This window comes from Heptranchias perlo, chromosome 18 (assembly GCF_035084215.1).
Source record: "Heptranchias perlo isolate sHepPer1 chromosome 18, sHepPer1.hap1, whole genome shotgun sequence".
NCBI classification, from domain to species: domain Eukaryota; kingdom Metazoa; phylum Chordata; class Chondrichthyes; order Hexanchiformes; family Hexanchidae; genus Heptranchias; species Heptranchias perlo.
Genome location: NC_090342.1, coordinates 39,098,301 through 39,111,443, shown reverse-complemented (window position 1 = coordinate 39,111,443; position 13,143 = coordinate 39,098,301). Strand labels below are relative to the sequence as shown.

At 41.9% G+C, this 13,143-nt stretch overlaps 1 long non-coding RNA gene across 2 annotated transcripts in view; it reads left to right on the top strand.

Annotated features, from left to right (window-relative positions):
• LOC137334774 (uncharacterized) overlaps positions 1-11,098 on the top strand; it is a 28,955-nt gene extending 17,857 nt beyond the window's left edge. For both annotated transcript variants that reach the window (XR_010966233.1, XR_010966234.1), the window contains one exon: positions 7,508-11,098. This is a non-coding gene — a long non-coding RNA (uncharacterized lncRNA). The remainder of the gene's footprint in view (positions 1-7,507) is intronic.
• Positions 11,099-13,143: the final 2,045 nt, after the last annotated feature.

Sequence of the window (13,143 nt, the reverse complement as noted above, 5' to 3'; positions counted from 1 at the left end):
TTAAATCACAATGTACTTTTTCACATAAAGGGTAGTGGAAATCTGGAACTTGTTCCTCCAAAAGGCTGTGGATGCTGGGTCAGTTGAAATTTTCAAGATTGAAATCAATAGATTTTTGTTGAGTAAGGGTATCAAGGGATAGGGAACAAAGGTGGGTAAATGAAGCTGAGGTACAGATCAGCCATAATCTGATTGAACAGCAAAACAGGCTCAAGAGGCTCAAAAGCCTACTCCCCTTCCTACGTTCCAAAGATTTATCAGCAGGAGCTTAAAACGGGTGGAAGCGAGCGGGATGTACAACGGGCGGCCGATCTGCTACCATCCATTTTGTGCCCCTCTGAAGTTGAATTTTACCTCCAATGTCCTTTTAACACTTGGGTTTGCTTACTTCCATACACTGGTGCTGCATATAGTTGGAATCATTAAAGAAAGCAAAAAGAACCTCTAAGCAGATTAGTTTGGCATGGCTCAAGGCTGCCATGTTCTAGGGAGCACTGCGCACATTGTATTGTACCAAAAGGAAATGTCATTAGTAGGGCCATGACTGGATAGGTATCTAGCAGTCGAATTACTTTCAGCTTAGGAATTTCAAGCATATTAGTAGCTACCATACATAGGTCACCCATTGATTGCAGGTAGGCTGAGCAGACTGCTGCTGTGGATGCCTGCTACAACAGATTAACTTGTTTTACAGTGAGCTCATGGGACAACAGCAGGAATCATCAACTCTCCCTCCAATTGTTCCTATTTCTTAGTGTGGGAGGAGAGGGGGAGCACCTGGCTGCAGCAGCACACCTGAAATAGGGAATTTAGCAAACCTCTGTCGCATGACTCCATGATGCAGAGCCCTGGTGCTTCAATGTGTGCTGCAGCCTTGAAAGTAAATAACAATGTGTTTTTTTTTACAATATATCTTTCAAAAGGGATAGGAACACAACATAATCGCTTTCTTCTAATTTTTTTTCTCTTCCTCTCGAGAGTACTGGCTCACGTGGGGATATAATCCCATGAGCACTGGGCACCCTCAAGCATTATGCCCAAGTAGTCATTTGAAAGCAGCAGCGACTGTCATCCAGTTATTGGATTGTAGGAAGAATTGCAGCCAAACCTGATCCTGTCCTCAGCTGACAACCAACCACTCATGCACATTTTCCATCAGAGGTCACTGCATAGTGAACAGAAGGAAGGGCCCTGGCTGATTTTCCCCTCCCCAACTTAGGGGTAGTGAGGGCATCGGTAGTAGCCCAAATTCTACTCCAAAAGCCATTCTTCATGCATGAAGTCTAGTCAGTGAGAGTCGGCAGGATAATCAAACATTAGAGGAATCACAGTCGAGCCTGAACCTACCCTCACCCGACGTCCACACACATGTCCTGCTGCCTTGCCTGTTGCCCAGAATTACACTAACTAACTCAGTACTGACCAAGAAACAAACTTTGGACCTTCCTTATCTGTGTGGGTCAGTACCACATTGTCAGTTTACTCACTGAGCTATCATGGGGCTACAAAAGAACAGCATACTCCTGTTTAGAACATATAGTTGAGAAGGCACTCCTTGAATCAGCTCAGCAAATCATGCCTCGCCGATAACATGGCTTCCTGCAACTTACATTCTAGGGATATGCACATCTAATTTTGTTAGAGAAAAATTCTGATGCTCTGGAGTAAAATTCCTTGGCCATTCTGGCGATTTCTGCAGAACTTTGGTGACAGTGTGCCGTAACTGTCGAAAACTTAATCAGCCATTTTTCTGTCCACTATATATTTTGTCCAACTCATTCTGTAATTTCTGGTCTGCCTCTCCAATTCCACTGCCCCTCCTAGTTATGTATCATCAGCAAATTTGACTAATTTGCCTCAAGTTTAGAAACCCAAGCCATTGCTGTAAATTAGAAAAGCAGTGATTCCGATACTGAGCCCTACAGCACCCAATTCAGTACTTCCCCCCACTGACATAACTCTTCTAAAAAGTATCCATTGCTTTCTACCTTTCAGCCAGTTTCTTACCCATTTCCAAGACATGGATTGTGACCTTTGGGCTTAACTAATAGCCTTTTGTATGCAACTTTGTCAAATGTATTTTGGAAATCTAAGTGCATCACATCATGGGTTGTCACTTTGTCAAAGAAGTCAAGGAGGTTGATCAGGCAGGATCTTCCCCTTCTAAAGCTATCCTGACTGCTGTGGACAGGAGGGCACGGCAGGGGGACCGGTGGGCAGGAGGGCACGGCGGGGGGCCATTACTGCTCAGAACATTAGTTTGATAGGGCTGCAAAAGTAAAGGACACATAACATGTAACCACTTGCTAGTACAACAAAATTTTTACAGCCATTTGGAATTGGAAATGGCAGGGAAAAGTTTAAAAAACACACCAATGAGTTGCAGTGAGGAGAAGTACTTGACCAAACTGCAGCCAATCAGAATGAAGCAAGACGGTCCCAGTCCCCACCTCGCTCACCAGCTTTTGTTTTAAAGGGCACTCGTCAACTATGTCACAAATTTACATTTTAAAACTGCAAATTTGCAATAAAAATGTGAATTTGTGACAGGCTATCCACTGTCCTGCATTGCATAATTAAGATGCAGACTCACTATCAATGCAATTCAAATGCAGTCACCCATGGCCCAATACTATTTCGAGCACACTTAAAAACTATTGCTGGAGCAAGCGTTCCTTACTGAACAATGACAGAATCAACTGTTCCAAAGTCCACACCACTCATTCTGCAAAAGGTTGTTCTAGTAACTATGGCAGCAGACAGGTGATGTCTGGGTCACAGGGAAAATTTAGGAGTGCAGACAAACTACATAGTATGCTATCAACTTAATAGCCCATGAACCAACACCTGCATGAACCAACTAAATAAACACAGGCAGGCCACAGCATAATCTTATTACTGTAACCAGGTCAGCATTGAAGAAATGCAGCATCAAATGCGTTTCATTCACAATTTAACATCTGAAATGAGTCTCTTAACCTTGTGTAGCTAAAAGGACACAAAGAGCAAACAAAAAAAAGTTCTGAAGCAAGACAAAAAACGTTACTCCTACACAGAGATAACTGTTATAACAACATTATGTGCCTCTTACTGAGAATTCTTTTACATTTGCAAGGGAGGGGTTCTATTATGCATTTAGTATATTTCCCCAGTAGGGGCTCTGGAGGGGTTTTTACATTTGTCCAGATGATAGCTGGTGTAACTCATATTTAGGGCTCTATGTTTTCAGTTTTAACTGATTTTCACCAAAAGATTGCCATTTTCACCCTCAGGCATTTCAGTTTACACCCAATTTTTCATTTTTCTTTGGTCATTCCATTATCTTTTGATGTAAACCCAGTTTTATTGACTTAAATTTGAACTGCAAATCCAGCTGGCTTCCCAAAAAGCATCACTTTCCCTTCCTGCTCTACATTTTGATTGGCAGAGTTCTAAGAGTAAATGCACCGATCTTGTGCTTCCATTAGGCAGTTGTACTCAAAGGGAGCTTGAGTCAGAGAATTTGGGCTACTATTATTGTCTAATTCCAACCCATGCTGTCTTTGATGACAGCTCCCCACTAGCAGTGCAGAATCAGTTATTTATAACTTTTGCCTTCTACCCACATGCAGAGAATCCACCGAGAATCAATATCAATAATATGCGGCTATCCTTTTTCAACTGTGTAAGGTAGCTTTATTTACACCAAACTTTTGAGTTTTAGGACAAAAATCAATTTTCGCAGATTTGGGACAAAATCAGGGTGGGCGGGTTTTGGATGGGACCGTTTTGTGCAGATTTCCACCCTGACTTTACCACGTTAAATAATCCACCGGATGCAGGGACAGGGGTCTACAGGGCCTGCTCAGTCTGGGTGGGAGTATTAAAATAAGGCATTAATGAGAGAATGACAGGCCAAGTTGGATTTCCTGTCATTCCCACACCAGTTTCAGACAGCTCAATGAACGCCTGCATAAGGCAGATGTTGCAATTTGCCAGGACCAGCTGATCCTGACAAAAGTAAGGAACAGTATTAAAGAGTGAACTCCAAAAAAGTTATAATGTACAGGCCATTTAAAGGCCAATTTTGATAGTCTTTGCTTCGCTGCAAGTCCGGACTTCTGGAACTATATCCTTTTACTATATGTAGAGTTGAAGGCTTTTTTTAAAAACTGGAACCAGACAAGAAGCTCTGTAGGACTTTTCCATTTCTTTTCCTGACAGTCCATTTGAAGCTTCATTTTTTGTTATAATGTTTGCATCCTACACCCAGAGTACATAGCCTCTTTGAACTGCCATTCTATAGAAGAGAGGACAACACACTGGCGCGTTCAAAATGGGGTTCGTATAGGAATACCTCTTTTCAGCATGCTGATGGAAGAGGGGGAACTGGAAGACCGAAAGGAAGAGAGGTGCATAAGGCTTCATTAGTGGAGGCTCCAAACTACCTGGTGGTATGCTGCATCCCTTTGAGTTTACAGACTCTATGCTCATACCTGGATTTGAGCAATGAGGTGTGCAAGTGCGGTTTTCACTTCAACAAACGAGCCCTGGAGGAACTTTGCTCACCTTTACGGCTCCACTTTTAACACAAACCTCAACATGCACTGTCTTGACAATGATTATCAAAGTCACCAACAGTTTGAACATTTTTTGCCACTGGGGACCTCTAACATTAGCCAGGGTGCTGTGTGATATTGCATCTGCAAGTCATGGATGTTCTGTTTAACAAAGCTGCACAGTTCAGAAATTTTAGGATGACACAATTGAGAGGGCTGTTGGGTTCTTTGCTGTTGCACAGTTCCCCAAGGTTCAGAGTGCTGTAGAAGTGACCCATGTTGCTAGTTGGGCCCCATCCAAGGAACCCCAAAATTTTCTGACTATGAGCAACTAGTATACAGTGTGCATCAGTGCATTTGCTCCTGTCATGATTCTTTCATCTTGCAGCACTCCAGCATTCCACCTCTTTTTGCAAAGGAGACAGGTGTCAGAATGCTTACGCATTGCTGCCAAGGCTGACGATATGTTTGCAAATGCCTGCCTCACCAGAGAACACCGTTACAAGGCACATGCAGCTACACAGGTGTGTGTGGGTGGGTGGGGAGGCAGTGGTCAGTGAGAGATGCATTGGTATTAATTTCCAATGTGTGGATCATTCCAGAAAGGGGCTCTTGCATTGTGGTAGCTTGTGTGCTACACAACTTTGCCCTGCAGCAAAATGTTGAAATGGAGATATCAGAGTGGAAGGCCAACATTGTGTCAAGGAAGACCTATGAGTCCATCAATATGTGGCAGTGGAACTGGATGAGCCAGCAATACCAGCAGCAAGAGATTATAAGAGTTCTTTGCGGCTAACTACTTTAGTTAGCTGCCATCTATGGCCCTCTGTCCCTTTGCCTCACCATCAACAACTCAAAACCACACTGTTTACTCTATACAAGTGAACCCTCTGAAATCACCAATTTCATAGCCTGCCACCAGCACTACCCTGATCCCAGGATTCTCTCTGGCTTTTCAGGATTGTCCCTTTCATAGTCACATACGAGAGCAACTATTCAACCATAACTAAGACTACTGAATCTCCCAAAATTATGTGGCAGACGTTGCTGTTCAAATCTTTTTCTGTGGAACTAGGTTCTATCCCCATGTATCCTTTTCAAAAATAAATGGATGTCAATGGCAGTAAATAAGATTGTTCTGAATAGACAGTAAAAGCATTCATTGCTTCATATACTAGAAGCCACTACCTTTGTCCTTCATCAGTAGTAGGTGAGCTGACAGTCCCCACCCCCCAATGTCTTAAAAGTTTTTTTTAATCACTTTGTCTGGGTCCCTCTCTCCTCCCATCCTGCACTCATACCAAGAGGTTATTTTTACATTTATGTTGGCATATTATTATATTTACACATATCTGTTGTAGATAAGGATTGATGATAACACTGAACACAAACTTTATATGCAGGAGTTCCTACAATGATTTGTACTGATATTTCATTCTGTTCTTCTGATGGTGTACATTTTTTTAGGATTCTGACTTATTACTAAAGCAACAATGAAAATTTCAAAAAGCATAAATATCAAAATGTAGAAAGTAAAATATTCTAACCATACCAGGCAACAGCTGAAACACAGTGCCAAACACACTCAAACACACCCAAACATTGCACAGAAATAAAGAACACAAAGACAACAGCTTATGCCTGTAGTACCCCGCAGTGAATTAACTGCACAAGAAAATCCTCTCTGCCATGCTTGGAAACCACATATCAGTGATAAACAAAGTCAGGGTTCACTCTAGGTCTTGTTTAATCATTGACAAAGACTTTATTTAGGGTCAAAGGTTGGTTACAGATTACTGTACTGTGCAAACAAGAATGCAAACACAGCTTGGGCGATCAGGCTCAGTAAATCAACATTACCAAGAGCCACAGTCCGCCTTTGAGTATACATGTCGACCTAGAAAACTAGCAAAAACTGACCAACAGTTTCACAAAATCTGACAACGCAAGAACGGCCCTGATTACAAGCCTCTGACATGCATAAACAAATAGTTACAGGGGCTTTGTAACTTAAACTGTATGTATACACAGTATTCCTTCATTTGTATTGGAGGAAAAAAATATAAGTACATGAAAAATTGAATGGGGAATACAAATGTTGATGGCACAAAGTTTATTTTCTAATGGGTCCAGGTGATGCAGGGAAGGGGCTAAGTTAAATCAATCTAGATAGAAAGTAATGGGGTTCATTCCTTCATATGCTAGAAGCAAGAATTTAGGATTGTACCTACTGCTTCGAAATGTTGAACCCCCCACCCCTCCCGCCAACAGCTGGAATAACTTCAAATAGCAGCCGAATTTGGGTAGGAGCACTATTGAGGGGAGAGGGGCCTGAAGCACACTGATTTTCACACAGACCAGCTCCAAAATACTGACAGTTAATATGTATGCTTTATGACGATTGGCTGCCACTTGCTAAGTCACCTGTAAATGTTATGAATCTATGGAGTCAATTTTCAAAGGATCTGTGATGGCACTACCCTGATTGTGATATGGATATTCATATAAACTAGCCTCATGACAGTTTTCCAACTACAAGTTTTTTTTAAAAAGTACTCCCATGGCATTGCTCACAGTAACTTGGATCATACACAATTTAGAATGATATTTTATAATGATAGGCGTGTTATATAATTTATTATTGCTAAGGATTTAAGTTTAATCTGCCCTGTTGACTGTTTTCCTTACTCTTTTCTAACACCTTGGGCTTCATTCTGGGAGTTTGCCACAGTATGGAGCAGGACATTGCACAGGTTATCAGTTAATCAATGAAGGGCTCCCACTCAGATCATATTAAGGGAGTGACCAGCAGCAGGGGCATGGCAGAAGTGGGCACTGAAGAGGGGCTATCTCTACAGGGTCATGATGTCATACTGGTCCATCCGTTCATTGGGAATGTGCTGTGGGGACTTCAGAGGCTAAGTGAAATGGTTTTCCACTAAATGTCATATTTGTTTTTCTTGATGCAGCTCCAGTATATCTGGCAACTCTTCAACCTAAGGCTCATTCTCACCAACTTCTGATCCATCTTTTGCACGTACTGCATGGTGACTCCTCGCTTGAAAGCATAACCAAGCAGTATGGCACACTACTATCATTTTGGATACCTTTTCAAGCCGGACAGAAAAACAACAACTTGCATTTATATAGTGTCTTTAATGCAGAAAAAAACCCAAAGTGCTTCACCAAGACGTAATAAGTCAAAAATGGACGCCAAGCAAAGGAGATATAAGGAGGGGTGACAAAAAACTTGGTCAAAGAGATGAGTTTTAAGGAGGGGTCTTAAGGGAGGAGAGGGAGATGGATAGGTACTTAGGGAGGGAATTCAAGAACACGGGGCTTAAACAGCTGAAGACACGACTGCCAACGGTGGGACAAAGGAAGGAGGTAGCACAAGAGACCAGAGTTGGAGGAATGGGGGGGTGTTGTAGAGCTGGAGGAAGTTTCAGAGCTTGGCAGAGATGAGGCCATGAAGGAATTTAAACACTAAGATGAGAATTTTAAATTGGAGCCAATGTAGGTCAGTAGGGACAGGAGTGATGGGTGAGCAGTACTTGGTGCAGGTAGGATATGGGCGGCAGAACTTTGGATAAACTGACGTTTACAGAGTATGAAGGATGGGAAGCCGGCCAGGACAGCATTGGATAGTTGAGTCTGGAAGTGACAAGAACATGGATGAGAGTTTCAGCAGCAGATGGGATGACGCGATGCGGAGGTGGGCAAATTCCCTTAGCAGAGAGGTTAATAACTAGGGGGCATAGATTTAAAGTAATTAGTAGAAGGATTAAAGTGGAGCTGAGGAGCAATTTTTTCACCCAGGGAGTCGTAGGGGTCTGGAACTCACTGCCTGAAAAGGGTGGTAGAGGCAGAAACCCTCATCACATTTAAAAAGTACTTGGATGTGCACTTGAAGTGCCGTAACCTACAAGGCTATGGACCAAGTGCTGGAAAGTGGGATAAGGCATGAAAGCTCTTTTTCGGCCGGCACAGACACAATGGGCTGAATGGCTTCCTACTGAGCCGTTAATTTCTATGATTCTATGTAATGGAGGTGGAGGTAGGCAGGCTTTGTTCTGAAGAGGATATGGGGTCGAAAGCTCAGCTTGGGGTCAAATAGGATGCCAAGGCTGCGAACAGTCTTGTTCAACCTGAGGCAATGGTCATGGAAGGTAGTTGAATTATTGTCAAAGTGTGTGGCAGGGGTGCCAAAGACAGTGGCTTCAGTCTTCCCAATGTTTAACTGAAAGAAATTGCAGCTCGTCCAAGACTGGATGTTGGACAAGCAGCCTGTCAGCATAGTGATGAGAGAGAGGGGTGATGGGGAGGTACAGCTGGGTGTCATCGGCGTACATGGGGAAGTTGACCCCATACCTCCATCGCCAGTGAGAAGATGTTGCTGAGGAGGTCAATGCTCGGAGCTTAGCTTTCAGGACATGGCTACAATGCCGAAAAGAGTTTAATGATCTCAGCAGAGTGGTCAAAGTAAGAATTCTAACTATCACCTCGCACCTGTACCACCAGCAAACCCAGTACTGACAACACTGCCCTCCTCCCCTTCCCTTCACACTCCTACATTCATTGCATCACACTTCACTCCACCTCTTTCTCCTCCTTTCACAAACTCTGCACCTCCTACCCTCACAATTGCAACTGAGGCATCAGACAGTGATCAGAGAAACCAGAGCCTCCCTGCACACCCTTTCCCAACTCGAAGCGGACGTGCTGGACATCACTGGCAGAGGACGAGTTATGGCCGTGGTGAGTGACAGCACTGGAGGAGACATTACAAAGGGTCTCCTCACTTTATCCTCTTTTGAGGTGGTGGTCAGATGCCTTGTCATCTCATTGTAGAGTATGGCACAAAGAAAATTGGTGGTTCCATGTGGCTGGTTACGGGGACGTTGGCAATGATTTTGGAGAGGCTGGCTGCCAGCCTTCTTGATAACAGATGTCTAATGTCTGATGGGGATGATATTTTACAAGAAAAATTATTTATAAATAAAGTTTTTTAAAAACGTTTTCTTCAAAGCAATAAATGTCCATTCACAGGAAATACAAAAATTCACTATAGAAAAAAAATATAACTATAGCTATGAGAAACTTGAAATACTGGGACTAAACAAGAGATGATTTAACAGATTTTTTAAAGTTATGGAGGGTTTAGATGGGGTGAAATGGGAAAGAATTTTTCCTTTGGTTGGGAGTTAGTGACAGAGGGCCATCAATTTAGAATTGTCACTAAGTAAAGAGAGAGGTTAGGAGAAGTTTCTTTACACAGAGTTATGGAGCATGAATGGTTTGCCACAGAGACAAGTTAAGGCAGAAAAATTATAAATATTTGAAGCAGAATACAGGACCAAGGGGAGCAGGGCAGTGGAATTAGCTTAGGATTGCTCTAGCAAAAAGCCAGCACACACTTGGTGGGCTTTCTTACGTAGTCTAAACTTTTACAGTTCTTGGATCTCATGAAGGTACGTCCATATGATCCACAATAATCCAACGGAGAGGGCAGCAAGAAATATCATGACAATGGTTTGTCCGCATGATCTACAGAAAGGAACTCGAAACTGCACCGAGAATGGGAAAAATCATAAGGAAATGCCTGAATGTTGGACTTTGATAGACAAATCTGAAGGAAATTATTGACAAATACACAAAATTACATTCTGTTTTAAACTTTTAACCAGAAGTAGTTTGAGGTTACAGTGGGGAGGGAAGGGGACAGCAGAGGAAATTGTGCTCAGTAGAACCTGGACAGGAGCAGGACAGAGGACTAAAAACATATTGTACATGCCTAAAATAGATCTACTTGGGCAAGCACAAATGTAAAATAGGTCCGCGCATACAGCTTCTCTTCTAATGCAACAGTTGAAGATTGGCCACTTCTAAAACTGGACTGTCTGGTTCAAAACCAAATGTGTGGCCACTTTACTGCACAGAACTGTCACAGTTAATGTATTTTTTTGTAAATAAATCAAATGGGACACTGCAGGTTAAACATTACAGAGCCACTGGGTCCCACGAGCCATACTGTACGTAAACAGCAAGCTGGGCTGTAAATCAACTTAAATACGTAATCAGGCAAAATTTATGCACCTGACAAGCAGTTCATTAAACACCAACGATATCCACGATGGCTGCAAAGGCACAAGCATAGATGTTATCATTTAATGTACCGGCACTAATAAAAGTGGTAATTAGCACGTTAATAACGAACTGGCACTTCAATCAGTTGCAGTAATTTTGGTTGCCCATGACCCTTCATCTTCATCAGTGTAATTTAAATGGTGATAGTTTATTGTGTTGCAGGAGGGAGGTGCATTCTCCTATGTATGCGCACATTCAAAGACCTTGAAATGAAATGAAAAGTGTCACAGGAGCATGTTAAAATGCATAATGCTTTGTCACAGCTGTGTGAGTGTTTAACAGAAATACAATTAGTTGACACGGCATTAGCAGCTCTGGGCATTTCACATGTAATTTTTTGCTTCTATTTTGATGTGGAGTGAGAGGGAAATGGCTTTTAAACAATAAATTGATTGGTGCAATACCAAGCTGCAGATATTAATTGTCTCTTGATCAAGTATCAGTGTATAAAAATCATTGAATGAGCCAGGCAGTTGGATCTCAGCACAGATCTTTCACAATAATTGAGTGCATAAGCAAAGTATTCCCCAACTCCTCAATCCCCAGCCAGCCAACCAAAAATGGTTGGTTGAGTCAGAAGTAATAGGCCTTTCCTAAGGAAGCATTTACATGTTGACAGAACAAAAGCACAGGGAGAAAGCAATATCACAAACAACACATACAGCAAGGGGAATGCCTGCTAATTCAGTGCCAGTTCCCACAGCAGCTTGCAGCCTGCTGCATTGTATAGACATGTTCCCCTTTGCCTTATTACCTTATAGAATAATATATTTCCTCAGGGACAAAGTAGTAACTATCATCACACTAAAAAAATTAAAAATGTAACCAATGCTACCACTGTAAGTCATGTAAGACACACCTAAAATGAATGGGTCATATAACTCATTACACAAATAAAAATTAGAGCGAATAATGGATGTCTGGAAGTGATCGAAATGCACACACCTAATCAAGGAGCTCAGATAGTTTATATATAGAAGAATAGATATCTGGGAGTGAGTTATAGGCTGGAATCTAAGTGGTTTATAATAGTCACTGGAATCCCAACACAAGATTACTATGTGGTGACTGTCTGGAATGATATGAACTGTGGAACCGAAGGAGGCTCATTCAGAATGTTGATGGGTTAGGCAGCAGGAGTCATGGTGGACAACAATGGCCAGGAACAATCCATTCGGGAGATACATGATGACATCCACATTAAAGATTAAACACTGTTATGTAATCACTGCATGTCTATTAATGGATAATTATTACAAATTTCAGATCTGCACTTCAGTATCAGTCATAACTGTAAGTAGACCTTGCATCCCCTACGATCTGGAGAGTACCTTTACTGCCCATTATCCAGTTAAACAATAATATGACCCAAATCATTAGCGTAAGACCCTTTGTGTGTAGTGAATACTATAATTTTGCATGTGTTGCTACGTGCATTTTCCCATCTCTTCAGAAGGCAATCTGATAAGCACCTTAGTGAGACAAGGCCAATTATAAACCAGCAAACTGGTTTATTTTTACAGTGAGATTCAATCAATTCCCCACTGCTCCTTGTATCATAAGACAAAGAAAAATGCCATTTTTTTCTCCTACAGGCATTTTGCAAGTTAGCCATCCCTGAATTAACCAGCACTTATCTTACTCTTACAGATGCCCATGCCTCTGCTTAGAGCCTCATAGCTTCACTCACTGGTTGGACAGAAAGCTTGATCTCCCTGCCTCTCTCAATGTTTCAGATTCACACTACCCAAAACTATGTTTTCCAGAGGAAGGAATGGGTAGACAAAGGCTGACCATTGACTTCCCTCAGGGCTCTGCATCAAGGACTAGCTTGCCTTGTTGCCAATCAAAGCTACCACCTTTCATGAGAAACCACCCCATTTGTTCTGAGAGCTATGGCAGCTACATTGTCTGTTTACCCATTACCCACCAGCCACTGCAACCCCCCCCCCCCCCACCCCAATGCCTGGTTGGGCATATTGAATTAAGTCTATTTTTGCATTTGAGGTGCGAACAGCTCTGTTATATGCTAAATGGCTTACCATAGACTCGAAACTGATATTCCAACTAAAGGCCCTAATCAACATCCTGGATAGTTTATGTCTCTCTTGGAATTAACCTTTTGTGAACTGAATCTAATTTTATAGCAACATAACATAAGTTAAATCAAAATCCCTGCAAGACCAAATAGATAAAAATCTCAATGTTACAATAATGAAGAACACTGGGAAATCAGCCTATTAGTTTACAAGTCCATGTAGGATAGACCACAAATGGCACACCACATTGAAACAACCACCTCAAACACTACAGCAGGAGGAATTAAACTGGAGCATATTTTTAAATTTTTGGGAGGAGCTTATTACCGTATATGAACAAATTATAACAATGAGGCATATATATATATATATATATATATATATATATACATACACACACACACACACACACACAGAGT